General features: G+C 43.8%; 1 long non-coding RNA gene across 1 annotated transcript; it reads right to left on the minus strand.

The window, feature by feature from the left end:
* Window positions 1-3,368: 3,368 nt before the first annotated feature.
* Window positions 3,369-5,740, minus strand: LOC112898916. Its single transcript, XR_003229948.1, has 3 exons — window positions 5,672-5,740; window positions 4,772-4,809; window positions 3,369-3,517 (listed from the first exon to the last, which is right to left on the minus strand). It is a non-coding gene; the product is annotated as an uncharacterized LOC112898916 (long non-coding RNA).
* Between the last annotated feature and the right edge of the window lie 526 nt (window positions 5,741-6,266).

The raw sequence follows: 6,266 nt of genomic DNA on the forward strand, positions 1-6,266 counted from the left end.
TGTGCATTAAGTTTTTAGGGGTTGTAATGAAACCCTAGATGCATGAAACTTAGGAACCTATGTAATGTTTTTTCGAGTCTTTATCGGATAGAAGCTCTACTAATAGGACCGGCAGAAGTTGAGTGATTTTCTGTCACTCGCGCGATATACGAGTTAATTGTTACCATTCTGCAATCACTATAAGGATAACGGACAGGGTAATGTACGATATCATGACTTGAAAGAGTACCCTGTCTGTGTTGATTTAAGTTTGATAAGGTTGCAGTGTGTGGTAGTGGTGGTCAAGTGTTTGAAACTACTAGCCACATACCGTAAATATGGTACGCGGTAAGCCTAGTACCTGATTGGCCCGGCAAGTGGACTTACCCCACCACTCAAATTTTGGTTTTTATCACACACATGCAATGACATGTGGGAGTACGTTCTACATAGCTGATGGGAGTACAGTCGTACAGTCGTGCTGTAGACGTATGTCCTGCACAGTGAATGTGCATATGGTTCTACAGTCACTTGTAGTGGCCCTGTTCCACGACCCGGAATATGAGAGGAATAGTTGCCTGGAAAGGAAAGTTTCCGAGCGTGTGAGTTAGGATCCCTTGCAAGGTTATGAAATTCGATTCAGAATCATCCGTTTCTCATGGAGATTGAGACTACTTGATACTTCAGCCACATAGAGTAATAACAGTAACAGTTAATGGAATAATTTTGATGTATGCGTAATATCTACCTTGTTGACTAGTATAGGTGCTTATCTAGATTGATTAAAAGAAACTAGAATCTGAAAGCTAAAATATGAAAGTAAGGACATACTCTTTGTTGCTTTTCAGCAAAAGAAAACTAGAGCCGTTCAACCTATCATGGTCTAGTTATGGGCTAAGTATACCCAAATGTCGGGTAAGCCTTACTGAGTATTAGTATACTCAGCCTTGCTAGTAATATGGTTTTCAGGTATGTCGTTCGTCACTCAAGAAGATAGTCTGACTTGGCCCGGCAATGTTCCGCTTGGCTGGTCCATGGAATGGGATCCGTCCCCGGCCAGCAATGACCCTATGATGTAACGCCATGCTTTGGGCTGAGTGTGGTGCCTACCTCTGCGACGTATGTAGTCGCGTTATTTTTCGCTGCTAACTTTGAATACTGTCTGGTAAACTTGGAGTTTCAAATAATACTTGTATAAATTTGTATTAGCTAGGATAAAATAAAACCCCTGTGTAATAATGTTTAATTATCCTATGGTGTAAAAGTTGCGAGCTATTGTGAGGCTGGACTCGTCTTCGTATGAGGTAAACCTACATCGATCCTGTGTAACCGTGGTTGAATCGGGCGGTGACCCAACAGACCAATGAGTTGTTCCATTTGAAGTGCGCTGAGCTTTTGTCGCCTGCCTAAGTGACGTCTAGCGCGCTTGAGCCGGAATAATTCAGGCGGTTCTGCCACAGCTCAAGAGGTGATGGATTGGAAACCTCCCACTTCTATTCATCAAATCCGCAGTTTTCTTGGGTTAGCAGGCTATTATCATCATTTTATTACAGACTTCTCCAGAATTGCTAAACCCATGACTGAACTGTTGAAGGAGGTAAAGTTTGTGTGGATGAAAAATGTGAAAAAGCTTTCCACACTCTAAGGGAACAATTGACTACAGCACCTGTCTTAGCTCAACCCGATAACACCAAGTATTTTGATGTCTATTGTGATGCATCTGGTACTGGTCTTGGTTGCGTGCTTATGCAAGATAACTGAGTCATTGCTTATGCTTCATGAGCTCTTCGGCCTCATGAGCAGAATTATCCGACACATGATTTTGAATTAGCAGCTGTCATTCATGCTCTAAAAATATGGAGACATTATCTCTGTGGCAGAACCGTCTGAATTATTCGGGCTCAAGTGCGCTAGTCATTGCTATACAAGCGATACTAACTCAACTCACTTCAAACGGAACAACCCATTGGTCTGTAGGGTCACCGCCCGATACAACCACGGTTCAACAGGATTGAAGTAGGTTTACCTCGCACAAAGGCGAGTTTACAATCACACCACAGCTCACCAACTTTTAATTTACAGAGATAATAAACATTATTAAAAACTATTTCAAGCTTGAAGTAAACTTATACAAACATTGTATAAAAACCACAAGCTATACAAGCTTGTGCCAGAGTCACAGCGGAAGAAAATTTACACGCGACTACACACGTCGTGAAAGTTGACACCACGCTCATCCCGAAACATGGCGTCATTCCGGAGGGTCATTGCCGGCCGGGGACGGATCCCACTGCACGGACCAGCCAACCGGAACAGAGAACGGCCAGGCTAGACTATCTGTTTGGTTTTCACCGGCCATACCTGAAAAGCAGACTAGCAAGACTGAGTATGCTAATACTTAGCAAGACTTACCCGTTTTATGGTATACTTTGCCATGTAACTAGACTTATGAAGGCTTGTAATGGTTCTGGATTTAATTTCAGCTCAAAAGCAACAAAGAGTATGATCTAACTTTCATATTTTAGCTTTCAGTTTCTAGTTGCATTAACCATTCTATGTGAGCTCCTATTCTAGACAAACAAGGTAGAGATTAACATCCATCAAGATTATTCTAATAATAGTTATTGTTCTTACTCTATGTGGCAGAAGGAGAAAGCAGTCTCAATCTCCATGAGAAATGGATGATTCAGAATCAAGATTCATAACCTTGCAAGGGTAAACCTAACTCACATGCTTGGAACATCCAATGATTGTTCCAAAGCAACCGTTTGCCTTTCATTCCGACTCGTGGATCAGGGCCACCACAAGCGACTGTAGGACCATACACACATCCAATATGCAGGACGTAAGTCTATAGCACGGCTACATGACCGTACTCCTGTCCGCTGCGCGGAACGTATTCCCGCATGTCAGTGCGTGTGCGAAAAACCAAATTACGAGTGGTGGGAGGTATGTCCACTCCTCGGGCTGATTGGTTACTAGGCTTACCGCTTTCCATATTTCACGGCATGTGGCTAGTACTTTCAAACGCTTAACCACAGCTACCACACACTGCGACCTTATCAACTTTTATCAACACAGACGGGGTAACCTTCCAAGTCATGATACTGTACATGACCCCATCCATCATCCTTATAGTGATTGCAGAGTAGTAAACATTCAATTCCTATATCGCGCGAGTGACAGGAAATCACTCGACTTCTGCCGGTCCTATTAGCAGAGCATCTATTCGATAAGGACTCAGGCACAATACATAAGTTCCTAAGATTCATGCATCTAGGGTTCCATTTCAACTCCTAGACTTAATGCATAATATAAATATATAAGTAGAAATCGTATAAGTGTAATAATTTAAAATACTAGGTTATGCATCGGGGCTTGCCTTCTTGAGCGGGGCTAGGGTCAGGGATGTCAAAGACTTCCGAACTTTGGTTTGGGGCTTCAGTTATAACCTCGGCGACGTTCGCAGGATCCTCAGAAAACCCTTGCTCGCGCTCCGAAACTAGTTCGTAGCCTCTGTCGTCGAGTGTCGTTAACTCTACATGATATGCAATGATTTGAATTAGGTGGTTCTTGAGTTAAGAATTTTGCTTCACGATAAAGTTGCAATCTAACAATGGATAAATACAACTTCATAACACAAGAAAGTTGAATTCAAACTTATTATTTGTATCTTAATTCAATTATCCTAATTAGTTGAATTAATTGAATTAGGCTAACAAGTTTGATTTTTATTTTGAAATCCACAAAGGCTATGGTCTTGAATTTTTGTGCGTAAACTTACTTCTAGTGGATGAGCTTACTTTGAATTTTTCATAATTTTCTGAAAATAGAAACTAAAGCATTTGATTTAAGTTCAAATTTCAAGTTTAAATTCAAACCTTAGGCAAAACAGTGACCTAAATTCTTGAAAGATTTACTATGAACTACTTACTTACAGTACATCATATGGTAAAAAGATCTAAACATGAAAACCTTAGTAACATGCTTGAATAAATTTAACCCATTTCAAGCTTGATTTGCATAAGTTTAATCTATTTCAAGCTAGGGTTCAGTAATATAAGTGAGATTTGCGCATAAGCTTACTCATACCCTAAACAGGCTACACACCAAAAATTACAAGCAATAGAGCTAGCATGCAAAAGTTACACATAAGATACCCTTTTGCTAATCTTTTAAATAACTTTAAAAACATTTTGTTTCAAACTGAACTCCAGTAACAAAAGTTGTAGAGTTAGACTTCTGGAGTACAACAAAACTAGTTTGACCATTTTTGGATTTTTCTACAATTTCCTATAAATTTTTAAAGTTGGCTGATTTGAGATGGGGGGTTCTGATTTTTCACAGAAAGACCCCTGGAAAGTTTTGAATCTTTGCATTTGGGTTCTTGGCCAGGTTACACAGGGATGCTGATCGGTGGCGATCAAATTCCGGTGAGGGATCTTAAAAGACCACATAACCGGTGAAAAACAACTTTACGCATGTGCAACTCACTAATACAGTTGGCTTCAGTTCCATTATATAAACAGTTTAACCTCCTTTCTCTTTCCAAATCTCTTTCTAATAAAAAACCATATTTGGGCCTCCTCATCAATCTATGTTCTTGTAACTTGTACTACAACATACAAACGCAGATGGCTATGCAAATAAGCAACCGTCTTCTTCGAATGTTATAATCATAATAATAATACTCAAGATAATCCTCCATTTCACCCATCTATAAAGATTTAAGAACTATTTTAGAATGCATACAACACATATGATACAAGTAAAATCTAGAAGATAGTTATACCTTAAAGCAGAAGATGACTGTTCTCGCTGAAAAAATACCTGAAGAAAGGAAGAAAAATATTAGACAAATGCAGGAACTGAGATAGGCACAAAGCAAACAAACCCTTTCCATCCAATTCCATCGGCCATCGTGGGCTTGCGGCATCGAGCGGAGGCAGCGGCCAGGCGGGGGCGGCGCACCGCGCACGGGCGCACGGCAGGCGACGGCAGTGCCACACCGAGGGGGGGTGGGGGAGGTGCGGGCTCGATCCCAGGGGGGTGGGGGGCAGCCTTCCGTTAGGGGTGGCGGGCGCGCCCCGGCTCGCCGTGGATCCCGGGGGGGGGGGGGCAGTGGCCCGGTGGCGGCCTTCCGCTGGGGGGGGGGGGGAGGGGGGAGGGGGCGGCGGCCTTCCGCTGAGGGGGGTCGGCCGTCACATTGGATCCCGGGGGACGGGGCGGCGGCGGCCTTTCGCCGTGGGGGGTGCGGGCTCGGGCCCGGGGGGTGGGGGGGGCGGCCTTCCGCCGTGGAGGGGGCATCACGGTGGATCCGGGGGGGGGGGTGCGGCGGGCGGTGGCCCAGCGGCGGCGGCCTTCCGCCGGGGGGGTGGGGGGAGGGGGGCGGCGGGGAGGAGTACCTGGGCGGCACGGACGGGAGGAAGGAGGAGACCGAGAGGCTGTGGCGCGATTTTTGGGTCAGGCGCTCGATTCGCTTATTTTCCCGTGGCGAGCCAGTAGGACCGCGCCTAACAAAGTGTGGCGCGCTAACCTTAATATAGCATCCAAACACTTGCCTAACATGGTTTGGCATACCTAAGATTAGGCTGTGGCGCCTTAGGCGTGATTCCAAACAGCCCCTAATGAATAAGTACTATCATTGCTGCATGCTCATCAGATGAAGCTGAAAGGAACAGGACATCAGTACCTGAGTTTGCTCCTTTCTTCCGCAAATTCCTGACTAGAAACTAGTTGTGTCCGTGTCGTGTGCTTTGTGTGTTGTGCGAGTACGGCAAGAGCACAGGGGCTCCTATTTACAGGAGTGCTATACAGAAATATCTCACCTCGCTGTAAATGAGATGCGAAGATTATCTCCTCCTTCCGAGTTTTGTTTTTGCCGTTTGGTCTTATCCTGTTCTGATCCGTCCACCCTATGCTGTGGTGGTCATGACGTCAACTGCAGTGAATACTTGCCTAGCCATTTTCATTAGCGCTTTTATTTTCTTATAAAAGGTAAAACATACTGCCGACATGTTTACCCTTTTAGGAAACAGCTGCACCCTACTGCCCTTCTTTTTTATTATGCACATCTTCTTCTTCTTCTTAGTATTATTATTATTATTATTAACAATTATAGGATCTTACACGGGAAACTGTCTAGGTTCGGCTGACCCAAGGTGGTGCTCCCCCAAGTGCAGCTTCCTCTTGCACACTCTTAAATATTAATGTGTATATTTTACTTTTAGTTAATTGTAACACCCCTGGTATCACTTTCATTGAGCATACAATTTATCCAACTTGGT

Source organism: Panicum hallii, chromosome 7, assembly GCF_002211085.1.
Source record: "Panicum hallii strain FIL2 chromosome 7, PHallii_v3.1, whole genome shotgun sequence".
Lineage (NCBI taxonomy): Eukaryota > Viridiplantae > Streptophyta > Magnoliopsida > Poales > Poaceae > Panicum > Panicum hallii.